Here is a 13,887-nt window from a genome sequence, read left to right on the forward strand (position 1 = left end):
TTTTGTGGTTTTGTTCGTTTGATTGGGTCTTTCTGGGTGTGTTGGTGTTTTTTGTTTGTTTTTTGTTTTTTTGGGGGGGGGAGGGTGTGTGTGTGTTTTTGTCTGTTTGGTTTTTTAGGAATTCTTACAGATAGAAGGATTAATATCACCACAAGCATGGGATTTATCTTTTTTTAAACTCTCTCTCTGGTTTTGCTGTAGGGACCTGGCAGGTCCCAAGGCCTGTGAAACTTGACTCTGGCACCAGAGGGCATGCTGGGATCCAAAGTTCACTGATGCTACCTGAAAAATTTCCACTGAAGTTAGTTTTCAAGGGAAATTCTTTGCTTTTTATTATGCACTTATTTTTACAAGAAATAGCTACTTTCTTCTGAAAACTTTTGGAGGAGGTTCATCTAAGTATTTCTTTCCAAAGCTTGTAGATTTTGGGCTGAGGAGAGCACAGAGCTTTCTTAAAGCTACTTGGACAATTTCTACAAAAACTGCAGTTTCTCTTGTTGTATTTTCAGGGCAGGGAAAAAAACAACAACAAAAAAAAAGGAGCAGATCTAATTGCAAATCTGTGTGCTCTGTGGGTTTTGTGACCCTATCCCCAGGGGAGAACAGCCTGAAAGAGACAGAGGGATGGCATGAGGCTCACAAGTATGAGAATGGTAATCCTCTTCATGGGAGCACTCTGGAAGAGGGGGATGTCTGAGGAGAAACTATGTTATTGGCCATTAGTTCCAAGGAAAATGCTGGAGGATGCCAAAGAAAACAGAGACATGAATGCAGGCCGTGCACTGGGAGGGGTAGGTGCAGAGACGCCCACCACGGGGATCCCAGCTGATAAACAGCCAGCTGCACACAGGCACACACACACACACACACAGCATCAGGGAAAATCTGAGGTGTTTTTCCACAGTATTTGCCAGTTGGCAGCTATAGAAGTACTTTGTAAACATTAGTTGATGAAGGTTAAAGCACACGCAGAGTCACCGTGTCGTAAGGTAAGAGAGGAGCATGGTTCCCTTTGGGCAGGAGGCCTTGCTCTCAATCAATAGTTCTACTTTTAAGTGCACAGTTATTAGCTACTGTGCTTTTCCACAGAAACTCACTCCCTGCACCTCCTGACTGTGTAGCCTGGGATGAAGGGAGCTAGTTTTAATAGTTTTGATCTATATGCCATGCTTATGTGCAGACAGAGCTGGTGGCAGCAGCAATTAGAAGCAGGTTAGACTTCCCTGCCAGAGCTGTGTGTGTCAACGCATGGGTGAGGACACAGGTTTGTGCACAGCCATGTGTGTGCAGGGCAAGGGACACGCAGGGAACACTCTGGGCAATACCAGCTATATTGTGGACTCTGGAAGGCAAAGGCTGTTTTTCTCCAGTTTGGCACAACAGCGAGCATCTTGGCTGCATTCCACGAACAAAAGTAATAGTAAACCTTGTCATGGATGCTGTAGGAAAAAGGAAAACAGAGTGTTCAGGGCCAGTCCCCTTCTTTGGCCTCTGGAGGCTGTCAGCTAGTCCGGTTGTGCTTAGGGTATTTCCCTTTTAATATAGCCATCTGTTCTGCTCACTAGGGGTCCTGCTCAGAGCCAAATGGTTGTGTTGCATTCAATTCATATTGGATAATTCCCAGAAAATAAATCAGGGATGCTTTCCTGGTTATCCCTGGCTCTTCCCATGTATGGGCCTAGCCCTGATGGAGATCTGTCTCTGAGGTGTTCCTCCACTTCTGTGACAGGTCACTGCTCAGTGTAACAGAGGGCTCACTGGTGCCAACTGTTTGAATGAGAACTCTCCAACCAAAAAGTAACTTTTTTGAGCTGAGGGCCAGCACCTATTCAGAACTGGAAGCCTAGGCAAATGGCAGGCATGGATCCCATGTGCTTGCCAAGCACTGCTCGCGTTCCCCAGTGTCACCAAACTCCCACTCTCCATTTGCTTTATCTGCCTCCTGTGTCTCATCTCACACCCACAGGCAAACTTGGTGAGCTCTCTCGGGTAGAGATGTCACTGTGGTGCAGCACTCAGGACTCTCATCCTTCAGCTGAGGGGTGCCTAAGTAGGACACCCCTCTTGACAAAGGGATGAAAGTGTAGTTGGGTGAGGCTGCCAGCACCGCCTCTCTGATTTACCCAGCTGGAAGGCCAGCCTCGTATTCTCACTGCAGCTCCCTGAAATGAGGCCACGCAGGAGCGGGAGGCGAACAGCAAAACTGAACCCTATGTACAGTTGAGGGGTGAAAATGGGTAGGGAGGCCAGGCAGTGCTCTCGCTGTGTTTGATGGGGGGAGCAGAAGAGAGGAGCGGGGCGAGTCAGGAGGTGGCAGAGCCCCACAGAGCCGGGGTGCTTCTCCTTGCCCTCCAGCTGACATGGCCGTCGGCTTCTCCTTTCCGGCTGGCTGCAGCACTTGCAGCCTGCAGAGACCTGCTTGTCGCATTGAGTGTGCATGTTCGGCTCTCCGTTCCTCCCTTTCCACACTGCTGCTGGTCTCTCATTCATTCTGCAGGCCCTATCTGTTCAGCTCCTTCTCTCTCCTTTCATCCTCTTATTCTGTTCTCTCCTCCATTCTTACCCTGTGCCTTTTACCTTGTCTTTCTTTCACACTTTTTCCTGCTATTGGGCTCTTCTCTTCCTCCATGCACCCCCTTCCTTGGGTTACTGTCTCCCCAACTCTTTTCTCCCTTTGTCATTCTGCTGTATGGTGAATTTCTTGTATCCGTTCACTCTCAGACACCACTCATGGCTTCCTATGCTACAGGGCAACATAAATTATTTATCGCTCAAATAACTGTCTTGCCAAATCTATATTAAACTCCATCGTTAAGTTTATTTATGATACTGAATTGAAGGGATCCAGGAATCGACTGGCAGGCTGCAGGGCTGAGCTGGAATAGAAGATATTTTTTCTTTTCCAGGTAGCTGGTGTGAGGACAAGGTGGGAAGGGCAGTGATACTGGCAGAGGAGCCTCTATCCATAGGTCAGAAGCCGCTAGTGGGTTTGGGGGCTTAAGAACTGCTTGGCACCAGCAGTTACAATGTGCTGATGCATGATCTCTGATTGTTGAACAGAAGCAATTTGGTGTGTATGTGTGGTGGGGGGACAGCTCTTTGAATGTATGGAATTGGGAATGCACTCAAAAGGATTAGTGGGAACAATTATTTCCAAAGCCAGGATATAGAAGCTGGAGCCTATTCAAGTCACTAGTGTTTAGTACCCAGAGTAGTTTTAACCCGGTGGTGGTTGGGTTTTGTGTTTTGGTTTGTTGGGTTGTTTGTTTGTTTGTTTTTTGTGGTCATTGTTGTTGGTTGGTTGGTTTTTTTGTTTGCTTTGTTTTGGGGGCGGGGTGGGGGGGAAGTAGGGGAAGAATAAAAACAGCTTTATATGAAAAAATTGAAAGTAGGTTAGCAGAGAAAAAATGAGTTTATAAAAAATAGAAGAGCAGCCGGGAGGCACAACAGTGACTACTGCATTGTGCTTACCAAGCTAAACACGTTAAGATTAGTAAATCCCCAAGCTGGATGGCTTGTGGCCCAAAATATTAAGAAAAGCTGGGCCTGATCGCAGGCTGCTGCCAGATCCAAAGAGCAAATGTGTCCATATAAATCATTTTAATACAAAACATTCATAAACCAAGGTCCTAAATTTGAACTTCTTCCAGTCTAAGGGTGTTTGCATCCAATGCTGAGGTGTCAGGTTGATTTCTAAAACTGAGGGAACATAGTAACAGCTGTACTGGATCAAACCAAAGATCCACTCGCCCCTGATTGTAGTTTGTAGCAGATGTTTAGGGTTAAAAAAAATAAAATAGTATGGGACAAGCAATGGTCCCTTGTGCTCTTTTCACTCAGTGACCTGTAACTCTGTATACAGAACCATCCCAGCCCTCATCTGCTGATATTAATGAGAGGAATTCCAAGGTTAATTTGTCATTTGCTGGGTGGCTTGGAGGATCCTACTTGCTCTTCTTCTTAGTTTCTGCTTCTGTAAAATAATGAGAATGCTCATGTAGGTGATATCTAGGGAGAGAGATGGCTAAGATCTACTGCAGAGCTGCGATATGTGCCTGTGTTGTGTACAGAATAAACATGGACTGAATTCATCATGCAGGTAAGCCACTGAAAATGATGAAATTAGGTAGGTGATTTTTCCTGTTCCCTGTGGGCCTTACATCTTGCAGTGTTTCCCAGGTAAACCACACTCAAAAGCACTGGAGTTCAGGTTCATTTGCAGATTTCGACATGTGTCTGCCCCTGGTCACCCTCTGAGTGCTCAGGGCTCCCCAGAGAAAAGAAGCTGTGAGAATTTGGGTGGAAAGAGAGGACAACATGACCGAGGGTTTCAACAGAGGCAGAGCTGAATGAAATCACATCCATAAACACTGAAACTCAGGGGTTTTGGTCCCTCTATTATTTATAAGATCTTTCATCGACAAAGCATTTTTTCTAGTTACGTGTGTGCTAACACATCTCTGTCCTGTGGGTCAGTGTCTGTCTCCTATTGCAGTACTCACCAGCATCTTCAAACAGACCCTGCTGATTTAGTCTCACCTGAGTGCATGGTATTCTCTTTCTTAAAAAACTGCCAGGTTTAGCTTCCTTCTGTGCCAGGAAACCGAGACAATCTCTGGATCTAAAAAGGCTGAATCTGCTGATTTTTTCGTTGAGAACTGGCACACTCTGAGTTCTGCCAGTTTGCAGCTGAGCATCTGGCCAGATGCCATCAGGAAAGGTAAAAGAAGAAAAAAAAGGTGCTGTTAAGGACTTTCGTAAGTCCTTAATTCCAATTGTTTGTATATTTTTTCTTTTTCCCAAGGCTAGCTAAACTAAGTATTAAATACAGAATCTAGCCACGTAGTAACTGGAGTTACAGGGGCAGATATTTGCACTTAGCAAGGGACTCCAGGGTTGGGAAGTCTGTGGGGCAGCATCTCAGGTCTGTACTAGGCTGCTTGGGAATGTCACGCTCAGGAACAACATCAGCTGTTTCTGGAAAGATTTTGAACACATTAGGAGTGCTCTAACAAATGGCTGTTGCATTTTAACATGAGAAAATGCAAAGTGATGCATGGCTATGGCTGTTCAGATTCAATTAGTGTTAACGCCCTTCCATTAAGCTCTGGCTTGCAAGCCGCCTCTTGCTTGGGTGCCTGCTGTGCCAAGGAAGGTGGCTACTGCCTCACCAGGGCTGGGGAGATGGGTAGACTGGAGAAGATACGAGTTGTCATGCTCAAAAGTAGCATGGCTGTGTTCTCGGCAGCATGCGTGGAAGCACCTCTGAGTACTACTGAGCACATCCCTGGCATCTTTCCAAGCCTGGCTAAAGAGCTGTCTCGTTTGTTTGCTGTAGGTTTAGCATTGCTTTATGTGGGGTGAATGCATTAGCATTTCTGCTTGTGGTTTGGTTATTGTTTGACTAAGGCTTTTGCTCCCGTTATTGGATTGATTTTTTGTTTTTTTATTTATTTTTTTTTTTTTTTTGGCAAGTTATTTAGCTACACTTTAGAGGGTTTCACTACTGCTGTGGCTAAAATGGACAAGAATGGGACGGTGTGAGTAAAGGCAGTTCTAGGGGTTGGAGAGGTCTGAACTTGGCTCTGAGTTGTTATGTAATTTCTGTCTCGGATTCTTGGTAAAAATAGGGATAAAACTGTTTGAATTCTCATATGTTAAAAGCTTTCCAGCACAAGAAAATGCCTCACTCTTTTTTGTGTGTACAGTAACTGGCACAAGAGTTTGGGATTCAGTCAGAGCCTCTTCTCTGAACTCTGTTAGAGAAAGAAGAGCGGAAGTGCCTCAAAGTTTAACTGAATTTTGATATGATTGATTGTTAGCTTGTGCAGAGCATTTACACGTGTAACTATTACCTATGTTTTGACAAGTGAACCAGCTGAGGAGCCTAGAGGCATGATCACAAATCAGTGAAGGATGGCAGAGTGCAGAACAAGACCAGTGTCCTGCCTTTGAGTCTCCTGTGTTCACTACAAAACTTCACCTACCTGAGAGCAGTTATGCCTGGCTGCCAGTAACTAGAAGCACTATTTTTTCATGACAAGATATGAACATAGCTGATTTCTGAAGTACCCAATATGGGCCATTTCTTTCTCCTACCCTTGCTACATTAGCCCTTCAAGGTGTATATTCAAGCTTCTTAATTGAGTATGGATTCAATGGATCAAATTTCATTTCTCCTTTGAAGGGCAAAACATTAAGCAATTTATTAGGCAAGTGTTGCATCAAAAAGGGTCCATATGCAACAAGACTGACTCAAGAAAGTACTTGGAAAAAATTCGCACTATGGAAGGCAGCTTTTTTTTCACCTGTATCCTATGGACCATTAGAGATGTCTACTTCTTAGGCATACTCAAAAGGCAGCTGAGAAAAGTGAGCTTGTATGTTCAAGAAATGTCTTACATATATAAGCAATATCTCTGAAACTGTCTGCCATTCTGCTGGGAAACATTTACAAGTTCAGAGTTTTAAAGCAGTGGAAAACACTCTATGAAATGCGTTAGAGAGTCTTAGAGGTGTTTCCTTCTGAGGAGTTAAGGTTAGTCTTTTGCTGCTCTAAAGCCTGTGAGCAGGTAAGATGTTGAATACAACGGCTCTTTGCTCTGCTCATCTTCTGGAAAAAATTGTCACTGTAGTTCAAGTCAGGAAGGAGATACCTCGACTGCAGAAGCTGTGTCCCACAAGGAGGAGATGCTATTATTATCTGAATCAAGTGGCACAGAGACACCACATCATATGTGGGTGTCCTAATATGACAAGCACAAATAAACTTTCTTAGGAGTGCACAAGCAGCCTGTGACAGAAGTAACCCAGAATTTGATCTAGTTTTCTGACAGAAGCAGCATTACCTCCCTTCAGATTGCAGCTTGCTGAGTCCTTGCCCACTGTTGGAACCAAAGAATCCAACTCTTTCATTGGCACATATAGTGTCTTTTGTTTGGAGATGTAAATGTTGTTTTGAGGACGATATTGCAAAGGAAATGCTCAGGCTTCTTTGCAGTCTTGCTGCTGTTAGCTGGAGTTACATGAACCTGAACTAAAAGGAAAACCCAGATGGGGCCAGGGTAATTTTTTAAAAAATTATCATTTATTTTTGTGTGTGTGTGTGCATGTGCAAGAACCCTTTTTTTTTCTGGCCATATGTGACAAAAACCTGAAGCTGCCAGAATCTTGAGGTGGAATCACCTCACATCAAAAGGCCAAAAAACCCCAAAAAAACAAAACACACCTCTAGTCTGTAAAACTGGAGTTAGGAGAACATTCTATTAAGCTAAAAAAAGGCTCATTCTAAAGAATCAGAGAAATTGTTGGGTGAGACGTTAACTTTTCAAACAAGGTATCCTTGCATGGTTATTGTGTTCTTTCAGTCTCATTTTCCCTCCCAGCAGCTTCCACAAACCACCCAGTGTGCAGAAACCTGCTTGTCTCTTTAAAGACCCTGGGAGAGCTTTCTCCCTGCTGCTTGCCAAGTTACTTGCCCTCTTTCCCCTGCATAGCCCCATGGCATCTGCTCTGGGTGCTTTTCCCCAGCTTCTAGAACCTTCTGACAGCCAAGGGAACAACAGCTGGTACAGGGAAAGTGGGACAGCCATCCTCCCACACCATCCCCAAGTGGGGAAGTGTGTTCCAGCCACAGCCTTTTCACTGGAGTCTGCAACTTACACTCCCTATACAGTAAACTGGAAGCCACCAAGATAAGCATTTGTGCCCTCTACTGCAATTAGTGTTTGTGGAAGCGTATTCTGGAAGAAACTAGCCCTGTGCAAGACCCAGCTTCCCCACCCAAGCTCGTGTACCAGGCCAGATGCCGAGTCTGCTTGCAGAAAGGCAGCAGCACTGGCTCTGTGGGATATTCTCACATCCCACGCAAGTCCCTGGAGAGAGTGAAGAAGTTTAGGACAGGAAAAAGATTGCAAGAGAGCAATTCTTCAGGGTTTTTCCTTCCCTTTTTTTTTTTCTTTCTTTCCCTGGTGCAGATTTTTCCAAACGACACAGACCCAATGAGAGCTCAAACAATGTCACTCAGAGTCCAAGCTCTGTAATTAAGCCCCTGCAGAGGCTCAGGTCTTGTAGGGGACCCAGCATTCCCAGGCAAGGTGTTTTCACTAGGGAGCACTGTGGCCAAGGGACACAGCTAACTGGGTCACCAAGGAAGCTCTTCATATATTAGGAACAAAGGGAAGATCCAGAACAACATCTTTACGAAACCCTGGGTAGAGGAGGAAAATCTGAAATCAGCATATCTGGTGTCATGTTGCTTTATGTGGGTTTTAACAACCCGAGGTATCTGAGTTGGGAAACTTTGAGTCTATTGTTCCTATTAATAATTCAGTTGAAAGCTGGGCCAAAGCCCTGCCTTAGGATGTACTGTAAAGCTCAGGGAGGAGGTTTAAGGTGCTTATAGAGTGGAAGGTTTTCCTTGATAATTAGAAATATTAAGTTTGGCTTTCTCTTGTCTTCCTGGAGGAATTTCAAGGGTGGAGTCATCCTGTTGTTTGAGTTTATAGCTTGCTGTGTTGACACAGGATTCGTAGGATGATGTTGTTTTTCCTTTTTCTTTCCATTTTTTCAGTGCAGCATGATGGTGCTGCAACAGCAAGCTATACCAAATTGAGGGCAGTGATATAGTGTGCTATAAAAATGGCCATTGGTATATCAGTAATATTACACATAAATTGTGAATTACCATTGGGCAGAGATCAGAAATGAAGCAGTAAGCTCTCCCATTTCTGAAAAACGGTACCTGGACTTCAGTGTCCAAGTTCCACTGAGTTCAATGGAAGTTAAACAATTAAAACACTTATCTTTGGCCTTCTCAGCTTAAGTTAACAATGTTAAATTAGATTATTCTCCAACAGTGTGTCTCTGAAAGCATCTCCATTAAGATACTTTATAAGATCAAAGTGGCAGAACTGAAGTGCCAGGATCAGAATTTGTTCATGTTAGTATGTAACACGCCTATTCCTCTTGGCAAACTGGCTTAAGCACTTAATATTAACTGAGATCTGACACAACAGCAGAACCATGTGAGAAAATCAGCAACCTGCATTTCAACTAAGGGATACTGGAAAGATTAAAGGAAAATCCTGTGTTTCAGGAGAAGGGAATTAAAATGAGGAGAATGAGGCACACAGGAATTCAGCAGAAAACTAAGGGACGTCTGTTGCTTTTAATTTGTGAGTTGCTGGCTTTTTGGCGGCCTCTGAGACCAAATAGGGAGTGGACGCAGTGGGGAGGACTTCTGCCCCACTGCTTTCCATGTTTGGGGGCAGCAAAGTTTTGTTTCCCTCTGGTGGACAATCCAGCTGTGTCGTCACAGCTGCACCCATCTTTGTTTCTTGAGGAGTTCAGAAGTTCAGCTTTGAAATCTCAGGTCCTATGTTACAGCACCCAGCTGTAACATTTACATCGCTATGTCTTCCTAAAATCTAGGATCTGCTCTCAGGATTTACTGGGAGGAGGGTGGCAGGAGAAATAGCCAAATTAGATGAGGTAACCAGCAGGTGGTGCTCAGTCGTAAATGCAAAAAGTTGCTCCATCGTTAAGATGGTAGCAAGAATTTTTGCCTCTGGTATTACGCTAGTGTGTTTTTTTCCAGTGGATCGTGAGTTTAGATTTAATGATGACTAAAAGGAGTTATATGCTACCTAGATAGAGACCTATGGTATGAAGTGTTGCAAAAATGTGTTGTATAATTTGGAAACTTCTCTGACCAGCTGCAAATAGACATTGAAGTCTAAGGGCAGAGTTCAGAAAGCATAATTGTTTGGGCTTTAAAAATGTCTGATATAACTTATTTAAGACACAGTGTTGTAGGAATCCGCACAGTAGAAGAAATATGCATCAAGTGGAGAGCACTGTCTCCCTCCTCTTCCCTCCATTAATCATCTATTATAGAGTTAATTTTGTGCTTTTATGTTGTGGTAAAATAATATACAAGACTCTGGACTAAGTTGTGACTGGAAGACTGTAGTGAGTAATGTTTACAACAAAGCTCAGGAGGGGACCTCTGTAGAAACAGCTACTTCAGGAGTTGGTCATGCATGTAAAACTGGATCTTATTACATTTTATATATATATATATATATTCAAATGGTTGCTATAGCCCTAGCTTGTATTCTTTTGAATGGTAAATACCAACCACCTGACACACATTCTTCCAATAAAATTTATCTTCAGTTAAAACTGTCTCTCATGCTTTAACACTACCTACCCTGAATGTCAACAGTGGCCTCCTGAAGTCTTAAATTTCTATTCTTTGCACTGTAGGAAGGACCCTGCAGCAAGGCTTGGAGAAATACTATGTTTTGGGCTCAATTCCTCATACAGCTGTTGCTGCGGCTCTTCAGTTTTATGTAAAAGCAATACTAAAGGTCTGATTAGATAGTGGTTTTAGAAATAAAACTGGCCTCGACCTCAATCCCATGTAACCCCGCTTACTGATAGTGCACAGAATGCAAACAAGCATAGAGTTCATTCTCCTGTTTCAGTTTTTAAAACAATGATGTAGAGCAACCATGCTTGGAATGGAGTATTCCTGTAGATCCTTGAATGGTGAAAGTCTACCTGTCTCAAATCTGGCAGCAGAAGTAACATACACCATTACTTTCTACCCCAAGGTACGGACAACAAAGCTTAGGGAACAGTATTGTGGATGTCAAAAGAATGGGACTTGACTCTCTTCAGTGGTCCCCAATGACAGGATGAGGGGCAACAGGCAAAGACTGAAGCACAGGAGGTTCCATCTGAATATGAGAAGAAGCTTCTTTATTTTGAGGGTGCCAGAGCCCTGAAACAGGCTGCCCAGAGAGGTTGTGGAGTCTCCTCTGGAGACATTCAAAACCCGCCTGGACACATTCCTGTGTAATCTACTCTAGGTGAACCTGCTTTAGCAGGTGGGTTGGACTGGATGATCTCCAGAGGTTCCTTCCAACCCCAACTATTCTGTGATTCTCTGTCTCAAAAACAGACTATTTAGGCATCCTGGAGAATTTGGTTTCATCTTCTGAAAGCATTGAAGGCTTAGAAGATGATAGAGTGGAGTCAGTAAGCATTCATGAGCTACCAAGAAAGTTCATGTGGCTGAAGTTGTGCTTGTGAGAGGGCTCTGCAAACAGCAGGCGTGTGTGGGGAGGAAGATCAGATTGGTGATTCCTGCTTGGCTGGTGGAGATAAGGTGTCCTGTATGGGTTTGTCACTGATCACACAGCAATAGAGCACACTGGACCTTGTTGTTCTTACCCATCGAGCTCAGCATTCTGTCTCAGCCTCGTGGAAGCAATAACTGATTTATAAATCCTTCTCTTCAAAGTTAACAGTGGTCCCTCCTAACCATTCAGCTAAGTGCTGTTCCTTTTAATGAGCCTAACAGAGCTGGAACTTCTAGTACAACCAGTAGGAACTTCTCAGCCACAATATTTTTGCCTAGGCAGCCATTGCAGGTAACAGTGCAGCAAAATACCACCCTCTGAAAATTATACTGTCTGAGGTCTTTTTAGTCACTTGAAAGGCAGCGGATAGAAATCAACTCTGAACTTCATTATGTTGGTAGATCTGCAGTGTTGCAGGAAATGCTTTGCTTTGGGGAAGCCAAAGTAACATTTAAGCAAATGGCTGTCGAATGGCCTTTCAGCTGCAACCACCTTCAGCCAGGGACCTGTTTGACGTATACCTGACTCAATGGCCAGATGTGTTTCTATTGAAAGCTGTGGGGAAGAAACCTTCCACTGACCTCCTGGGGGAAACAGGAGCAGGCATTCGGTGGGCAGTGCCAGGGTGTGGGTTTCTGCCCAAGGGCACTGATTCATAACTCCTATTGGTTTTGGTGGACTTTGCTGGCTCTCAGCCTTTCTGCAAGTCAAATTGGGTTTATGTGCATTGGAGGCAATAATCTCTAGTGTAATTAATTAATTAAGATGTCTTTAATTCAGCTGCAGAAATAAATAAAGAAAATCGGAGCCCAATTCAATGGATGCTGTGCTTGCTTTAACAACCAAAACACTGCCTTTGAAACAGTTTCCTCTGAATTAATCTCACCAAGGAGTTTCTCTGTTAAGTATCCTTGCGGATGGCAAAACTGTCATCTGGGGGAAGACTGTTACATCACTACATGAGGGGAGGAAGAGAGAGGGGAAAAAAAGATTAGACAAACCTAGAACTGTAGCTTGATCACTAGACACACCTGGTGGTTACAGGAAGTTTAGTTAGTGGTGTCTAAGATTACAGCAGCAACTATGGATGCTCAAACTGAATGAAATTAGCATTGCTGACAAGCCAAGAGAACTCAGATGGACATCCAGATCTGTCATAGAGGTTGCATTGCTCAGATGCGCTGTATCTTCTTTGTGGAAAGTGAAATGAAAAATGCAAACCATGGCCAGGAAGAAATTCAGGAATGGTCATTGTCTCTAGCTGTACTGTCAGCTCCACTCCAGCTGCTGATACGGCACCTGCACTTTTGGATTTGTTTTCTCTTATCACTGACGCACTTAAGGGTTTGGCAGGTGATTCATGTACACTGATTCACAATTCATCCTGGGTGAAGTTTACAGCTAAAGGTATTATCTTTGGTGTCATAGACATGGGCAAAAAATACAACCCATGATCATATTCTTCCCTAGCATAAATTTTCTTCGCTGTGACCTAGAGACTTCTGCCTATGAAGTTGGAATCAAGATTTTGTTCTGGTGATTTACACACTATCATCTCCCACTTATCTCTGGGTGGTTTATTCAGGTTATGGATTAACTGAGCAATCATTTAGCAACACCCCACTCTCTTCTGCTTCCAGTCCAACTCGGTATGGCTGCACGATGCTATGTGGGGCTGCACAGATTTACTGACTTGGCTCAATGCTAATTTAGGGATCTCCACAGCCTGCTGTCTGTTGTGTTGCTGAGCTTTCTTTTCTCCTTTATACTTTTGGTGCTTGCTCTTGCAGTCTGGACACAGTAATATCCTACTACAGCAAAACATTAGTTATAATAGTTACCTAGAAAATCATGAACTGAACACATCAGCAAAGAGATTTTATATATATATTTCTTAAATATTTACATATAGATAGATAGATAATATATATGTATATTCTTTTTTTCCCCTCTCCTGTGGTAATCCTATCCAGGTCAGAAAACCCCAGCAGCTCCTCCCTTTTCAAACAGTTACTTTTGGTGGCCAGAACTGTGGAGTGATCCCACAGGAGGAGGAACTGGCCTGTCAATGCAAGGACTGCCAAGACCAGATCTAACAAATCCTCTCAGCAGTTCTCTCAGTGCCACCACAGCTCATGGATTTGAAACGCCAGCAAGAGCTATGCTGGGGCATCTTCTGTATTTTCTGATAGATGCCAGAATGAGAGCCACAGACGTCTCTGAAGGGGATGGGAAGGTCCAAGTATGAAAGCACTGGTTCTGAAGCTTGTGTTCTTTTTGCAAGGAGATTGTCATGGAGGTGGCATTACTGTCCTGTTCCAAGACTTGAGCTGCTGTGGGACTTGTACATGAAGGCTCAGGGCCACAGTCAGGCTCCCCCAGCATTAATGGAACATGTAATTGATTTTGTGGTGAAGTAAAAAAGATGCATCCTGCAACCTTGTGCATAAAGAAAGGTCTTTTCAGTTGCACGCAGTCCAGCTTATGCTATCATTCTGAATGTTTACCTTCACAGTACAAACAAAAAAGAGGTGTATTTATTGACGGGGTAAACAGGTACACTTCTCTCCAAAGAAACCAGTTTGGTTAGTCAGCCTGGGTGTTGACAAGAGATGGAAGGAAATCATTAAAAGAGACTGCATGGCAGGTATGATAATTAGCCATGTGGTTGGTACCAAACAATAGAGGTTTATGTGGAGCCGAGGGAATGTGGAGAGATAATTTTACCTTTCCAAAC

The 13,887-nt window shown here is 43.7% G+C and overlaps 1 protein-coding gene across 1 annotated transcript in view; it reads right to left on the reverse strand.

The window, feature by feature from the left end:
• Positions 1-13,887, reverse strand: part of NINJ2 (ninjurin 2) — a 50,395-nt gene that overhangs the window by 8,204 nt on the left and 28,304 nt on the right. The window lies entirely within an intron of this gene.

The sequence above is a fragment of the Columba livia genome, chromosome 1 (genome assembly GCF_036013475.1).
Source record: "Columba livia isolate bColLiv1 breed racing homer chromosome 1, bColLiv1.pat.W.v2, whole genome shotgun sequence".
NCBI lineage: Eukaryota > Metazoa > Chordata > Aves > Columbiformes > Columbidae > Columba > Columba livia.